Source organism: Corapipo altera, unplaced genomic scaffold (genome assembly GCF_003945725.1).
Source record: "Corapipo altera isolate COAL_440 unplaced genomic scaffold, ASM394572v1 73, whole genome shotgun sequence".
NCBI lineage: Eukaryota > Metazoa > Chordata > Aves > Passeriformes > Pipridae > Corapipo > Corapipo altera.
In genome coordinates this window covers 748,317-765,803 of record NW_020884957.1, presented here as the reverse complement: position 1 = coordinate 765,803, position 17,487 = coordinate 748,317, and the positions used below count along the sequence as shown (strand labels likewise).

The window sequence follows — 17,487 nt, the reverse complement described above, 5'->3', positions numbered from 1 at the left end:
TCTGGGACTCATAAATGATTCTCCTCAATGAAGAAAGAGAGACAGATGTTTCTGCTATTTCAGCAAGGAGCTAGGAGAGAGCAAGTAAAAATGAAAATAAAAATCAATAGAAGAACAATGAGCCTGTAAATAAGTGATTCAGCTGGTATCTCACTCTTCATTCTTTCCTCTGACACTCCTAAGAAGTTTGAAGACTTTGAGAAGTGGAGAGAAGGAAGGAATCCTCTGACATGATCTTATTAAAAAAATTCAAGATGCCAGTAACTATAGCTTACTTCATCTTATGTGGACTTGTGCAGTAGAAGTATGGGCAAAAGAAAGCATTAAGTTTACTTCTAAATATCTGAACTTTTAAAGTAGTGTAGGAAGGATTGCCAGTTCTGCAATATGTTGTATGTTATGTTTAAACAGTACTGAAAACCTGAAATGAAGCAAAACAAAAAGGGAAATAGGTGGAGCTATATGTTTACACTCAACACAGGATCCCTCCCTGTTGCGGGAGAGGCATTTTAGAAAGGCTGAGAGAAGGGGGATGGGGGGAGCTGTACCGAGCATGTCTGAAGGGGTAAGGCATGACTCAAGCTACAAAGTATTTCCACAGAGAAAAGTGCTGCTATCATCTATACTGGCAGCATTTTCAACCCAGCAGTGGTCTGTTGCACTAACTATGCTCTCTCCCGCCAGAGGCATCTGAAAGGAGAAGGTTGCTTTCCAAGGAGCAGCAAATCAAGATTTTATTATTTTGGCCTTCAGCAATTATCAATAAGAAAGTTAAATGAAGTGTGGGTTTGCATGTATGCATAACTGCATGTATATGACAAACAAAAATCCACTCCTTTTAGAATTTTTCTGTATCTGCTTAAAGATATGTGTGTTCTTCTGAATACTTAACCTCCCACCTAACTTTCAAAACTTAAAAACATACTTTAAAAATTTTTCCCAAATATATGATACTGCATCTGAAGGAATTATGATGTTCCATCTCAGCTGCTCTTATCTCCCACGCTTCTGAGAGATTTTCCTTCATGAGCAAAAAGATAAATCCATACAGAAAGATCAGGGATATATATTTTTTAATTAACATTCTAACCATTCTATTTTACTTCCTTTGTTGACTGCTTCTTGGAAGCTGCTAAAGGGCTGCCAGTAATTGGCAACTAAAAAAAATAAAAAAAATTAACAACCTGCCTCCCTTACCCAAGGTATCCAGGTATGAAACTGTTTAGATTAGTCAAATTGAGGCTATTACAAAAAATATACAAAATATACAAATATACAAAAGTTTTTTTCCTATTTCTATCCAGAGTTAACCTCTATTCTAGCTGCAGTAATACCTGGTAACCTACCATCAGCACTCTCAAATTTAGGAAAGTAATTGCTTAGAAGTTTCAGATTTGAGCTTCGAAAATGCACCTTGTGCCGTAGTTTACAATATCACTAGAGTTAGAAAGATCCTATAAAAATGACATGAAGATGATGTAATATTGCCAGACACAGAAAATTCATTGGCTCAATTAACAAGGTCAAAGCCTTTTTCTTTCACTCCCATGCCACAAAATTCAGTGTGGTTTAAGGACTGTAGACACTGCATTTCTGTGTCATAGAATAATAGAATCACTTATGTTAGAAAAGACCTCTAAGATCATCGAGTCCAACTTTTATCCAAGCACTGTGAAGTTCATCACTAAACCACATCCCCAAGCGCCACATCTGCCTGTCTTTTAAATATCTCCAGGGACGATGACACCACCACTACCCTGGGCAATGCTTGACAACCATTTCTGTGAAGAAATTTTTCCTAACAGCCAATCTAAACCTCCCCTGGCACAACTTGAGGTCATTTCATCTTGTCCTGTCTTTTGTTACCTGGAAGAAGAGACCGACCCCCACCTTGCTACACCCTCCTTTCAGGCAGTTGTAGAGAGTGATAAGGTCTCCCCTCAGTGTCCTTTTCTCCAGGCTGATCAACCCCAGCTCCCTCAACTGATCCTCATAAAACTTGTGCTCCAGCCCCTTCTCCAGCTCCATTGCCCTTCTCTGGACACACTCCAGCACCTCAATGTCTTTCTTGTAGTGAGGGGCCCAGAACTGAACACAGGATTCGAGGTGAGGCCTCACCAGTATTGAGTACAGGGGGTCAATCACTGCCCTGGTTCTACTGGCCACACTATTGCTGACACAAGCCAGAATGCCATTGGCCTTGACACAACAGACTGACCTAACATTTTGCACATAAAGGCATCTCGTAAACACTCAAGAGCCACTTGAAAAACTCAGGAACCCTTGTGCCATATGGGCCTTTTCTCAGCAGAAACTTCTGCATGCTCAAGTCCTTCTGAAAGGAGTCTTTGGGAGAGACACAGGAAGTTCCAGTGGCTCTCTCACCATCAGCTTCTCCTGCCACAGACTGTAGACACTCAGGGCAGTGGTAGAAGCAGGATCTCCATTGGACCGGCTTCACTCACAGCTGAGAGACCAAGGGTATGCCTCCATGGAGGATAATCCTCAACCCTTATTGCAAACACTGGATCAAATACTGTTCCTTCAAGAAGTAGAGATATACCGAGAGAAATACTCATCATAGTTTCTTCCCTACTATAGAACTACTCCTATACCACCAATCTTGCGCAGAAGAATGTGATCTTGACCTGAATTAGCTTTAGGCACATATAACACTTGTTACCTAAACACTAAAACCTAGACAACCAGACATGGGAGCACATCAGTTTTACTTAATACTTTGACTAGTTTTGTTACTACGGTGAAATATGGACACCACCTTAAGGAAGAAAGTGGATAAAAGACTATAAGGATGCACCTCCACGCAGTCCCACAGGTAGCCAGCCAAAAGTCTACAGATATGTTCAGGAAAACTGTCCCCTACCTCACTTCCCCTCTTCCACCAGCTCCACATGCTTCAAAGCTATTATTTTTAAGAGACCAAGGTGCAGGAACCAAAACTTTCTAGAAAGAAAATCAGAAAGACAGGATCAGGAGTCCCTCTGATGAAAAATCATACTATACCACCTCATGTAAGCTTTGTGAAACTTGCCACCACATGAGATCGTGGAGACAGACAGCATCATCATATTCAGCAAGGATTATTCAACTTTTTGGACAGAAGGTCCATAAACAGAAAGGGAACAGGAGGGAATGCACCCCAAAACATCTCTAATCCAACTGTGGTGGATCCAGTGCAATGCAATGGGAATAAACCAGAGGAAATGACGAAGGTTGCACAGTCTCACTAAATAGCAAACACAGCAATCCATGCTGCTGGATAGGAAGTGTACTGGGCAACATATCTGGTCTGAATTTATAGAGCATTTAGAGAATTAACGTCCTTCTTCTTAGGCAGTGAAAATCTGTCCTGCTTGCAACTGCATCAGAAGCCTGTGTGAAATTCAGCAGACATGCCGCAAAACTAATGAAGTATGCAATTGTGTTTTCTGTACTGGATAGAGCTGCGTTAACATTGATACGATGGGCAGCTCTACAATTATTTCATTATTTAAAAAGTCTGAAGAAAAACAGCAATGTAGTTTTGTGTTCTTTTATCCGCACTCCTGTCTGCAATGATGGTGGAGTCAGGCACCAGTCTCCTGCTTAAATCTAGTGTCTCAGCCCTGTCCACCCCCACATTGCTGTTCCCTAATGTGTATTTGTGACAAACTTGGAACAACATCTGACCTTTGAGGCCTCAATCCACTTCCCTGCTGCCTGCCAACAAATTCTGGCTAACACTTAAAGAAGATATCCCACCACTGACCTGGCACCATGAGTTATCAGCCTACAGTGAGGCCCCTGCAGTTTAGTAAAACAGTGCCCCAAATACCCCAGGACTCCTAACCCTGCACAGTCACACCCCATGTTTGTCTGAACAGTGCAACTGAGCTTTATTATTGCATCATTATTAATTTGAAGTATGTGTGCTCTTTTGCCTTGAAAAAGAAAAGAAAAAATCTGAATTCAAACAGTCAGAAAAGGGCAAGGGAATATAAAAAATCAGGCATAACAGCCAAGAGCTTTCTGTAAGCACTTCATTATTTCAGATGAGTTGGTGGAGGCAAAGTAACTGGCCTTACCAGTTATCTTAGGACTTCCTACAACTACACCTAGAGACATATTTTTCATATTCAGGATGGCTGTCCCTGCTACAAGCCTTTCTGAAGATGTTGCTAAAAGTTTGGCAATTGTATATCTTTAGATATTTATAAAGTTCTTGTAAAATTTAGAAGCTCTCACAAGAAAACAACCTGGTGTTGTTAACAAATTACAGAAAGACTGGGTGCTTAAGTAGATATCACTGCTTATAAGCTGTGTCACTGCAAGATTTGGAAAAAAACATTCAGGTATAGGAAAGAGGAAACTTAGGTCATTTTCCTACAGAAATCTCAAGGCTGGTAAGAGTTTCAGAAGGTCACCTGGAAAAGGTAGGGACTATGTAAACTGTTCCAGGCTGGTGTTTGTCTGATCCATTTGCAGAGACTTTTGCAATGAAGACAATTTCTCCAGTATTTCCATATGCTTGCTATGAGAAACTTTTTCCTAATATCAAGCTTGACCTTGTTGCACCTGACCAGATTTTGTTCTACCCTGTGTGTACATGAAGTGCTCACACATATGAGCACGGGTATCATACCTCCCCCCTCAGTCTTCCTGTCTCTGAGATGAAAGAAACCGCTTCATTATGCCCTTCCATGAGAGAAATGTTGTTAGGAACCCTGATCATCCTCACGAGTGGTCTTAGACTTTCTCTCCTTAATCTGCAAGTGTCTCTAAGTGCAGCACCCAGAACTGGGCACAATATCTGAGTTAAGACCTTATCAGAACGTGACCATCCCATGCAGTGCTGAGGGCTACTTCACAGGCAGCCACTGCTTCATTTCTCCCTTGGATTGTGAGCTTTGCCTTTTAGGCAGCAGCTCTATATTGTTGATTTATGTTCAGCTTTTGACCCATCTATAGGCTCTGCATACAGGCACAGGCAGCTGTATTCTCTTGCCCGTTTCTGTTGCTGTTGCCTTGGTGGAAGTAATAAATAGACTGCTGTAGATTTATAGTCAGTTAGCAGATGACTCAAAATTGCACGGACTTTGCTTTTATTTCTTCTCTACTTTATCAACAGACTCAAACTCCATGGGGTGTTTAAATTCCACAAACTTTTCTTTCTGTCTTGGACTTCAGAAAAGTGCAGGTCAGGCAGTGGGGGTTCTTTGTACAGGACAGTGCTTATCCCTATTTGTGTTCATACTCAAAAATACCAGTATGCATTCCCTCAGGAATATACAGTTTATACATAAATACCTCTTTCTTATTTGGAAATACTCATTGATTTTGGATTTCATGAGGATTTCAGCTACTCAAGACCAAATGGGAATCTCAGTTATGAAGATAATCGGCCACACCAAGCAATGCACAGTAGAAGGAGACTCAAGACTAGAAAAAAAAGTTCTGTCCCATACTAAGTGACTTTAGATTTACACATCTGAACCTTAAATTCCCAAACCCAGCAACTGACACAGCAAAGGCGTTGGGACAGTGTTTCTAGGAAGTTATTGACAATTATTCAGTGGGTAGGAGCAAGAATGGAAGAAATGGTTTTTAAGAAGCTCAAAAAACCTCTCAGAGTAAAAAACTACTAAAAAAGTAAAGAAAAAAAAGGAAAAGAAAATTAAACAATATTAATATATCCGCAAAAGTGATACTATAAAAAACATAAGGCCTGTTTTTTAATTTATTCTTTGAATAATTAAGATAATATTTCTTGAAATATATAAACAGGGAAAAAAATGAACTGTTCACAATATTCTACAGTCTTTGAGAACAGGAAAAAGTAAAAATATTCTTCAGCTGGAAGAGCAAAGCTGCAACAATCTTTACCAAAATACAAAATAGGTACTTTAAAATTACAGTGGTTGTTCACTGCCAATTTTAAAGTTACAGAAAAAAGATTTCTTGAATATTTTAATATTAAACTTTTTCACTATGGTAAACCTGTAAAAAGCAAGATATTAACGGGATTCCTTATAGAAAAAAGAAAAAAGTTAGTTGTTAGAAGTCACTTTTCTTTTTTCAAAGTATGTAATTCAGAAACTTGCCTAAAGTCAAATTTAAGAAGTAGAAAAACTTACGGAGCAGCTCAATTTTACCCACTTGCCAGTTTAATTTCTTATTGATGAGTACTATAGTAAAAAAACTAGCCATAAAATGCACCTCTAAAAAAGCCAAATAAAATTAGAATTTATTTTAACTAACGCTAGTGTCACATTTAATCACCTCCATTAGCCTCAACACCCATGAGGTTTGTGACATGCAAGCAAGCACAGCTTAGGCTGGCCCTGCAAGAGCAGTTGCTGACACTCGCCATCCATGCAGGTTGAGTTACTCATGAAGTCATTCTCATACCATTAAAATATTACTCTGCTATGAGCTGTAGTAATGCAGGACTTGCTACACAAAAAGGTAAACCATTCATATAGTGGACTTGGGCAGAAAACAGAGCAGGAAGAGCATTGAACTTCAGCTGGAGTCACTCCTCTTCAGGAGCTGGTGACTCCAACCAAACCCTGCAAAGAGGGAATCCATCGTGCCCAGAAGAAAGCAGAGCATGGTGAGACAAAAAGACAGGGTTGCAGTGAGGTCATGGCTACAGGGAAAACCCACCGGCTGTCAGTGCAGCAGAGAAAGCAGACCATGGTGAGTGACAGTAACTCAGCAAATCTGAGTAAGAATAGGCATGTGCTGCAACAGCTGCAGGGCTGAGAACAGTCAGAAGGGAAAAGGTACTTGGTCTTGTGGAAGGGATGCAATTTGATATCACTGAAGGAAGAATGGGCCATTTACTTGCATTTTGATGAAGCTAAACTTCACTCTTCAGTGATGTCTTCTTGAATTATTTTAGACCTAGCTGCCTGCTCTCCACTTTCAGTCTTTTCTTATTGCTCACTTTTTTTCACAGAAGTAAATGGTGAAGAGCATATGAACAGAAGAGAAGGAAAAAGGCAGAACCAAGGATGCATTAACCAAGTGAGAAGTGCCTGTTTGCTTTTATTATTTTAAACAAGCTTGTCAAAAAATACATACCCCCAAAATACCCACATTAATGTAAATGATTTACAGGAAGCCTCTAACTACTAGACCAACAGCCCACAGAAATAAATAGTCATTACAAAAGAATGTTCCAGTATTCCTTGCACAGCTATTATTATTATTCTAACATCAAGCAAGAAAAGGATTGACTTTTTTATTCAAGGAAATTGGCTATTATTTTTTTTCCTGAGAAAACTGTTTTGCTGAAGGTATCAAATCCTTTCATTGATTGGAAATTACCTCAGTATTATCTTTCTTAAAAGCTTATGATTTAAAACCACTCTGGACAACTGGCCTAGCAAAAGGCTGTGTCTGCGCTTACCATTTAGTTCAACATTAGCTTCTCTAATTATGGAAAGCAGGTTTCACGGACAAAATCAAGTTATGTCAGTAAGTGTACTCCAAGCGTTAGGTGAAGAGGATCTCAGGGTAGAACTAGCTCAGCCAAACTTTAATCTTCATTCATCTTAGTGCCACAGAATTAAATACAACCACATATATCATCAGAAACCTTCCCCTCTATTAAAAACTAGACATCAGACATTGATTCATTGGGTTACAGCAACTCAATGATGGAAGTGTCAGCAATACATCTCAGAAAGGGAGCCAAAAGCATAAGAAATAGCTCAGTTTACAGGGTGTTGCTGTTAGAAATCTAAGAATTTATGTAAATCAACCCCAGACATCACTGTGTGGGGAGAAAGAGGAACTTGAACATCACCATGCAAAATGATGTGGTCCTACCACATACTCAAGCTTGTTCAGTTTACTGTAATACCCAATCTGCCAATATTAATTTCTTAATGAAAAACTTACATCTGGGAAACTACATCACCATCAAAGCGACAAAACCCACATCCTACTTAAATTTCATTCACTTGAATGACATATCGATGGAAAATCACTGTAAAAGGAACCAGAGATACAACAGAAGCAGACAAGAAAAAAGCACTGTGTTTATTAAAACTAAAAGCATGGGGTTTTTTCAAAGAAACCAGGCCAGTATCTTTATTCAATATACTCAGTTAAAAACAAAACAAAACAAAACCAAAACCAAAAACCAACCAACCAACCAACCACCAAAAACAACTCACCAAAAAACCACCAAAAACCCACATTGAACAAAATCTCCCCAGAAATCCCCACATAACAGAATCACTGATGGTTTTTGTTGAAAATAGAAATCACATTTCTATTGAATACCTCTGATAAAGAAACAGGTCGTTCTGTTGTAGGATTGAAGGAGTTAAATTCTAGATATCCTAAATACTCCCACCTTTCCCTGCAGCTGAAGCTGTCTGCACATAATTTGAGACAGTTGAATAAAAGGAAAAGAATACTGTTTACATAACACGTTAAACTATGAGTATGAAAAGAATGTATGTGAAAATCCTACATATTTTCTGTTTGCCTTTAATTAGAGATGGATTCCTGATCTTGATTATCTAAAGCAGAAAATCAAGACCAGTCCCTGAAACCAGTCTTCCCTTTGTGGGCCTCCTCTTGATTTATGTAGGGCTTTAAACAACACAAAAAAAACCCCCAGAGCTGGGGTTACTGTTCTTTCATATTAGTTGCTTTTTTGGGTCTGTAGATGGGCTTGTGTTTTAGGATATTTATTTCTTGTTACACCTTACACTGCAAGAAAATAGAGAGCTGCAAAACCCCACTACTGAATGTGATACACTTTCAAAATCATATTTTCCTGAGAATTTTATTTTCACTAATAGTCCTCCCATTTTAAGATGCTCCTCCTGACAACCCCTCTTGGGTTTGGATACTACTATATCACTTTTAAGCAAGTCAAATGTGGTGCAGAGTATTTTGTGATAACTGCTCTTGACTCATTCAAGAGTATGAGCGGGAGTAACTATGACTCTCTTAGTAGTAAGAGGGCTCTATGTTACTGACTGGGCGCATGCTACAGAGGTCGCACCTCCACGCGGTCCCTCCGGATGCCCGTAAAGGGTAACAAAGACGACCTCTGCCCCAGATTGGAGGGTTGGCGTCCGTCTCCCTCTGCCTGTCGCTGGCCTCACCAACCAGTGGCAGTATAAAAACCGGTGAAACCCACTTTTGTGGTGACAGCTTGCTGTTGCCCAGCCCCTGCCCACGGGGTAACTAGTTGGGCAAGGCCGGCAGTTATACTTGAGGGGGTATGCTGTCGGCTTCTTTTTCCCTCTACCGGACGGTGTAAGCCCTATCGCGCGAGCTGACCGAACGCACGATAGTACCAGGTCAAAGGTGGTCTTTGAAGATCACGACCGCCTTCAGATGTGGTAGGCACACCATGCCGATCGGGGGCGTCCCTGAATCTGGTAGCGGTGTGCCTCCCTCCAGGCCCTGACCCACGGGGTGGTTAGCTGGGTAAAAGTCGGCAGACGCTCCGGGGCGTAGCCCTGCCTGACTTACGTGACTCCTCTACCGGCGGGTACCGCCTGATAACAGCAGCCGGGGGCATGTCTCGGGTTGTCCTCTGCATCTGCTGCAGATCGAGGCTACTTGGTTTCAACCCAGGCCACCTGGATCTTGTGGAGAAGTATGGCAATTCCAGATTCATGTCTCTGGTACTGGCGGTACCCAAGACACAGTGGGAACTCGTGATGATTATAAAAACTCATGGCGCGGTCACGGGTGGAAGGTGCTCGGTGGATGGGCCACCGTCACTTAACCCGGAAAAGGGACACACATCGTGTGTGTTCGTATAAATAGCATCCACATACCTTGAGTGGATCATTTGACATAATAAGGTTTCAGTGCCTTTGCCACAGGAAATGAGGCAATGCAATGTTATAGTGGTAAAAGCTACATTTTTAGGTGTGGCACACAAAAATATGGCGAAGTCAAACTTGTGAAGTAGTTGCTTGTGTGGTTCACAGCTGAGAGGGGGAGAGATAGGAGGAGGGTAAAACAAGGAAGGGAAAATTATGATGCTAAGAATAGATGGCACTAACACAGTGAATCACACATTTTAGCTGCATATTCTCTTCTTGCATGTACAGGGAAATATTTGAGGCCTACAGCTCCCCCCTAGAACTTCAAAAGATTTAGAGTCCTCTTTCTGCCCCATGGCTACATAGAGGAAGACAGCGAGGCTGAAACCACTCTCTGTTACTGTCACTCTCTTAGGTAAAGCAACCATTGTCCCTACCCTTAGGAGTGGGGAGAGACTGGCTGATCTCAGATGAGCTGAGGTACAAAACTTCATTGCCATGCAGCTCACTGAAGGGACTGATGCACAGAAAATGTTGACTCAATGGCAGAGGTAACAGGATGTGTCCAAAGCAGGAAACTCAGACCGAGATGGAGCAGGTGCCTGTTTCTGTGCACAGCAGGGACTACATTGCCATGAGGGACACAACAGTCCAACAAGTTGCTAAATTAGATGTATGTGCTGGGTTACAAAGCTGTTATACAAAATATCGAAATCTCAATTGTTTTCCAAAATGAGTGAAAATAACAGGCCAGTAAGATGAAATGAGTATACCCTGGTCAAGCTCTCATTAGCCAAACAGGGAAAACTGGAAAACTCATTTTTGCATTTTTGTTTTCTCCTAAAGCCATAGGCTAACACATCACTGTACAGCACCATCAGTTTCTGAAATTATCATGAGATCAGCCATTATATCTCATCTTTGTTTTACAACTTTTTCATCTGTTTCCCATTTCTCAGCTATTTTACACGGCACTTTTAACAGAAACCTGACCACCGTATCTGTAGTACTATACTATACAACTATCCTGGAGGATAGTGACAGCTCATCAACAAGAGCATGTGAGGAACACAAGTCTTAGCAGACTGACAGAACCTTCGTTATGGCAGATTTCACTCTACACAGCAAGAGCACATGCACAGACATGCTATATGAGAGGTCTGTACCAATGCCAGCAGAGTACACAACTTTCCTTGACTCAGCTGGCCACAGGACCCATATTTGCTGTTCTGAGGGGTCACTATGGGTGGTTTCTTCTGGAGCTCTACACACATCTAGAGCCCAACACTCAAATGCAGTCACTGCACCCCTAAAACTTTTATGAAGTTGTTCCCTTAATTTAATTTCAAAGACCTGTAGGATGAATTACTTAGCCAGTAAATAAACAACCAAATAATTTCGCATACAGATAACCTTTAATAATTTTTTTTTTAATTTGAAAGTTACTTGCAGTTCAAATTGCTTTTATTAAAACTGTATTTCTGTAGATCTTTAACACTGTAACACCAGATTCTCCTTCAATTACCTTTAATGAGGTAACTAGCACCATTAATCACGGCTGGGTAACTTCAATGACCTTGTATAGGCAAGTAACTGAATGATTATAATGTCTGTCACTTCCTGACATTCATACTACCTAGTTACTTTACAATATGGCTGTGTGAAAACGTCTGTGTATGATTAACATTGGTGCATGGGTCCTCAGGGATGGAAGAACAATGTTTACAAAATGACTGATAAAAAAAAAAATTATTTGGAAAGTTGTACTGGGCAAGGGAAAAATAACAAAAGCACATTGAAAAAGGGAAGGTCCCAGTCTTCTTTCGAACTAAAGTTACTATAAACATTATGAAATCTAGGTGTGAAAGCAGTAGACTATACCTTACTCCTCTGATGGGCTGACAGAAGCACACCACATAGCAGAAGGAACAGGACAGTGAAGAAACACTACAGAACTTCATCTCAACTTGTATCACCCTGCAAACACTCAAGGCGAGGTTGGATTGTGCTCCGAGCAACCTGATCTAGCTGAAGATACCCATGCTCATTGCAGCAGGGTTGGACTAGATGTGCTTTAGAAGTCCCTTCCAACCCAAAATAATCTATGATTCTATGATTCTACTGCAGGTCTCAAGGACACAACATGATCTAAGTGATGGACAGATCTGAGTCTTCTAATTGTATTGTAGGTGTTTCCTTTCATGAAAAGAAAAAAAAAATCTCTAAGAAATGCCAATGTCATAGATCCTTATTAAGGCAAAGTTTAAATTACCAAGTGGTGTTTTGCATTCTTGAGGCATTTGTGAGACGAATGGTCTCAAAACTCAAACCACCTTTTTTTGAGTGATTCTTGTAATGCACATACTTGCTTATTTGCTTTTGAAATCACACTGAAATGAACTGCATTCATTGTGCTGTAACAAATGCCAGTAAAAGCTAGATCCTCTAAATTGTATATTCTTAGGGACGTGTTGCTCCATAACATTCTGTTTTCCCTTCCCCAACACTAAACTCCCAAATTCATTTCACTGCTAACAATCTCCACACTGAAATAACCTCATGCAGTACTACTGGCATTGTATAGCCAGTAAAGAGGATCTCAAGAGGCAACATAGAGATCTATCTTTTGATGCACATAGGAGCTGGACATAAAGGTTCCCCCTGAAGAAAGGTATGGTAGACACATAAAAACTTTATACCAAGCTCAGAACAGGTCCAAAGTGTTCAACTTCATCTTTGCATCACCCAGTGCAGGCAGATTTTATATTCCTTTTGTTGCTGGCTCAGATAAGCAGGATGGCAGATAATGGAGAAAAGAAATATGGGTCCACATCATTGCTGTGGTACCTTACTTTCGTTTTTCAAATCCCAAAATTGTGTTTTTACCTTAGACCAGTGTTCCAGATGACAGTAGGGGTTACTAGGAAACACTGTCTCAGTCAGTGGCAAAATCTTTTCTGATGATGAAAAAAAATGTTTAAATCTTGTCTAGAAGAGAAACACTTTTCTATGATTTACTTTGGAGCAAGAGCACTGGTGATCAAAAGGAACATTAAGAGAAATTCTCATCAGAGACTGTTTGGGATCATCTAACTTTTGTTTTTCCTCTAATTACTGAGGAAAAATAGATTATTTTAGTAAGATTTTGTCATGCTGTTTGAAGTAACAGTATGTTGTTAAGATCCCTAACAGTGCAGCAGAGTACACCAAAATCAATACCACACTTTTGTTCAGGGGAGTCTGGTGTGTATTTACATTGCTGTGGATCTAGATGCTGTAAAAGCCTGCTTACCGTAATAACAGCGGAGTTAGCACTCTGATATAGATCTTGGCACTTCACCATTGGGCCCTCGCATATATTCACATTCTTGTGCAACATTCCTTCAAAGGAAGTTTGTCTCTTGATGGAATAATTTTTTTCCTGTAAATAGGAAAGAGAAGAACCTATCTGTTGGTAAGGTTCTTGTAGCCTCCTCACTGACTCTAAAAAACTTCAAAATATTTTCAGCTTGGAAACTGAAAAAAATCCCTTCTCTCTTTGCAGGATGATAGGTCAGAGTTAAGTCAACCGCGTTGAGAAAGTTCTGAGAATATCTACAAGGTAGACAGGGGAGGCAGGGGGATAATTTCTGGATTCTAGGTAGTGACCCTAACGTAGGAGTTGGCCTGACACATAGACTTGTATGCACTGAGGTGCTTATGGTCAGTGCCAAAATCAAAATGGGTGTGAAATACAACACAAACACAGAGATTAGGGACAGTACAAGCAACCAGAACATCATATTAGAAAATTACAAGTCCACATAATTCACTGGGAATATATACAGCGGAGTAGCTGCTTGAGAGGACCTCCAACCATCTGATTGAAGGAAAAAGGTTTTCTCAAATCCTGAATAAGTTTTGAACTAAATTTAAATTTTCTTTATATGAGGGAAAAATATTTCTATTTCATACTGTTCAGCTGCTATTTACAGTTGAGCATCTGACTCTATATAAAATAAACTAGTTGATTATTACCAGAGAAAACCAATGAGCACTCCTGTGAAGATACTCTCAGCTATGAGAAAAATAGGGCTAGATATATTATTAATGATATGTATTTTCATAGGATGAGACAATCTAACAGGCTTGGAAAGTGAAAATAAAGGTCAGGAATCTGACTCAAGCATGCACTGATGACCTGCTGGCAACATACAGAACATGCTGCTTTAATGAATTCCACTGCTGGAACAAAAACTTGGTACAACCAAACAACTGTGTTTGTTTAGCACAGTTGCAGGCTTTTTTTGTAAACTATTAAATGGTGTGAGAGAAAAAGAGGTCAAAGCACACTGTACAGAAATGTCACTTTCATTGGACAAATCCATTCAAATAATTATGTTGTCTGATTGATCTAGCCCTGAATGTGTGAAGGTATTACCTAAGTATATTTTCTATGGGTTTCCTTACATTTTAATTGGCCCTGGAACTCAGGTTTTTTGTAGGATAAAATGTTAAATATGCTGTCATAATTTCCCTTGCATAAAAATCCTTAAACATCAGGAAAACCTTTTCAATAGCCTTGTTTAACCCACTAGTGATGCAAGAGTTATGCAGAGACCTAGCAAATCAGTGTTTAAAAATGGACAGTGTGTTATGCAGTACACCACAGCCTGAGATTCTGGACATGTCATAAACCCGTTCCAGGGTTACTCAGAATTATTGTCACTTGGGTCATGCTGATCTAACTTTGAGATGCACATAATGGCCAGAGCTTGTCTCATGGTGCAATGATAAACCCCACATACACAAGGCGTCTGACATGCTTGTGTTCAATGGCCTGATTAGCTAAGATTTCCCACTGTTGCTACCACTATCCAAAATTAAACATGAAGACTATGTAAACAGGTTCGTACTTAACAGTCATGATCAAACTACTGCATAAAGCAAAAGATTTACATGCACTAGAACTGTCATAGTGATTGGTAGTAGATAGACAGAACAAATCTGATAAACACAGAAACCTGTATTCTCTCAGTTGATTGAGTGATTTGTCATTAAAAAAGCTGATGTCACAGGTGAAAAGTAAAGAACCTGAGTTGTTTTCATAGTCACTTTGAATACTGGGAATGCATTTCCAAAATAGGACGTTTCTCATCTTCAACATGAAAAACAGCCAAATAAAGATAAGGCCATGATGATCGTAATCAGCTATGAGTTTTGGATAGCCAACAATTTTTATTGTATCAAAAGAGAACCTGTTTCAGACATTCTCAGTTCTTGACATACAGATACAGCCATATTGGTCTGCAGGTGCTAAAGCTTGTTTTCATGATAAACATGTTAGAAAGTAATTTCAGCCAGTTCGGCAATTAGAGACCTCTCTTTCATAAGAGATAAATCTAAACCAGCACAACACAGATGATACATATTCTGTATAAAGTACCAGAGAAACACTATGCTCTAGAAAGCATAATGAACTCCCTCCTTTGCTTCCTATTTTAATCATTATGAACTACTACTGTTACAGGTCAAGGAGTCTAGGGAAATTGCTAGTAGCAATTACAGTGCCAATATGCTGGAAATAATGAGAACTTCCAATGATTTGTTAACCTACGATAATAGTATCAGCACACATGGACAGCTGTCAGCAGAAATTCAAGTTGGCATGTTGTTATCTACTGGCTGCTGTATGATAGGGCTGACCTTATGATGCTGGACCCAACAACCTCGACTCATCTCACTACTTCAGAGTTTTCTCACCTCCTATGTTTTCCACCAGTTTTATTTCCTAGTTGCATAACCAAAGCTAAGTTTATCACATGGAGCCTGCCACTGTGGTTCATTTGCTTCTTAAAGGGTTATCTTATGATACTTATTGAAGTAGCTTATGCTAAAGAAGATTTTTAGGCCTATTAAAAGAGCAAAGAATATTAGGTCTGTACAGCCATATGGGAATTTTGATCTTGGCTGATGACTGAGTGTCAAGGTACATGAGAGAGGTAAAAAAAGGAGGAGAGTGCAAAAATAGGGCAGAAAGACAAAGGAAGAAGCAATTGTAAAGGTAGAAAAATTAGGAATTAGATGAGAAAGTAGCAAAAAAAAACTACTGTAAAAGCTTAATTGCTTCTCAAATGTAAGTTTCCTCAGATTCTGAAGAAAATATGAATACTATCTGCAATTACATGGAAAAGCTGAGATCCATGCTACAGGCAGCTTCTCGCAGTCCTGTGCCCTGGGGAGAGTGACTGCTTTTTCTCAGAAGCAGAAAGAAGCAGTGTCTACCCCAAAGAAAAGGGTGACATCAAATATTGAAAAAGGGACCAAAATCAAGAAATGTATCCTGAGACTACCTCAGAAAAACCTTATAGTAACCCAGCAATTAAGGAAGTTACAACAGCACTTGAGATGGAGCTCTGAGGGGGTCAGTGCCCATTAATGGGACCGGACACTTATCAATGGCTGATGGCTGCTGCACTCATCAAAACAGCTGAAGATTTCTGTGAGCATGAGGAGGCATTCCCTCTTCAGCAGTCCATTGAAAATGTACACAACTGTTGCCAACATCCCATGTACCATGAAACTCCTCATCTCTAAGCAAAAAAAGAACTGGATGAACATGCTAAGCAAAAGAAGGAAGAAGGCTGATGGGCAGGACGCTCCAGTACCTATGGTCAGAAGGGGGATCCATAGGCATCCCAATGGACTCAGCATCACCTATGTGTGCAGCAGAGAACTTGGATTTGCTTGGGCAAGCTGGTTTCTCCAGAGCAGCCTTTTCCTTAGGATAGACAGCAGAAGTACTTACTAACAGACAGGCCAATCCTATGGGAAAACCGAAGATGAAGCTAAGTATTACATTTTTCAGGTAGAGAATTAACACAAATGAGTTAACAAAAGCCTGGTTTTTAACTGGGGAAGAGAAGAAATATATTTTTCTATCCTTTTATAACTGTGAGGACAACCAGAAAATGCTTCCAAAATTGATACCATACGTGCAGATTAAAACCAGGCTGCAAGCCAAATCCTCCTCTTCAGTTTCACTGACGGAGCCCAGCAGACTGCCACAGAGCTACACTGGAGCAGCAGGGGAAAGAATTTGACCCTTTGAGTGCTGCATCAGAAGCAGCTAAATTCTTACTGTATTTGGTGGCCTCAATATTAAAAGTTACAAATGGCTTTGTGCTCAGAAACATATAGCTTTTCTGTTTGAATAGTTATGTGCTGATGTCCTCCTGCCCTGCTCTCTCTGAAATGGCATTCTCTCTCCTCTGAGGCAGCGTAACTGGCATTCCTACTATTGCCCCTCTCCAGCTGTGGATATATTGGACAGTATTGGTCCCTGAGGAAGGAAGTTCCTCCATTCTCTAATCATTCTCCCAACATAGATAATCTGTTAAAATAGCAAATGACATTTTTTAAGTTGGCCTATCATTTAACTTCTTCATTATTCCATTGGTCCAGTCTCATACCTATATACTCAAGTAAAAAATATGCTCCTAGTCATTTTCAAAGTCAGGCAATTCATATGCTGGGGTTTATCTCATGATCACAACTGGTTAAGATTTATTTTTATGGAACAGAGACTACATATTGTATATATGAACAAGAATGTAGACTCCAAAAAGATGAATATACAGTACTTTGTGGTAAAGCTAAACCTGGAAATGCAAACCTTAAGTTAGCAATGCCTATTTACACC

General features: G+C 40.0%; 1 protein-coding gene across 3 annotated transcripts in view; it reads right to left on the bottom strand.

Moving 5' to 3' along the window:
* Positions 1-17,487, bottom strand: part of FBXL7 (F-box and leucine rich repeat protein 7) — a 316,213-nt gene that overhangs the window by 189,258 nt on the left and 109,468 nt on the right. For 2 of the 3 annotated variants that reach the window (XM_027663792.1, XM_027663793.1), the window contains exon 2: positions 13,099-13,227. The exons of the other annotated variant lie outside the window; for it this stretch is intronic. The gene's annotated coding sequence lies outside the window, so the exon portion shown is untranslated. The remainder of the gene's footprint in view (positions 1-13,098; positions 13,228-17,487) is intronic. 3 annotated transcript variants of the gene reach the window in all.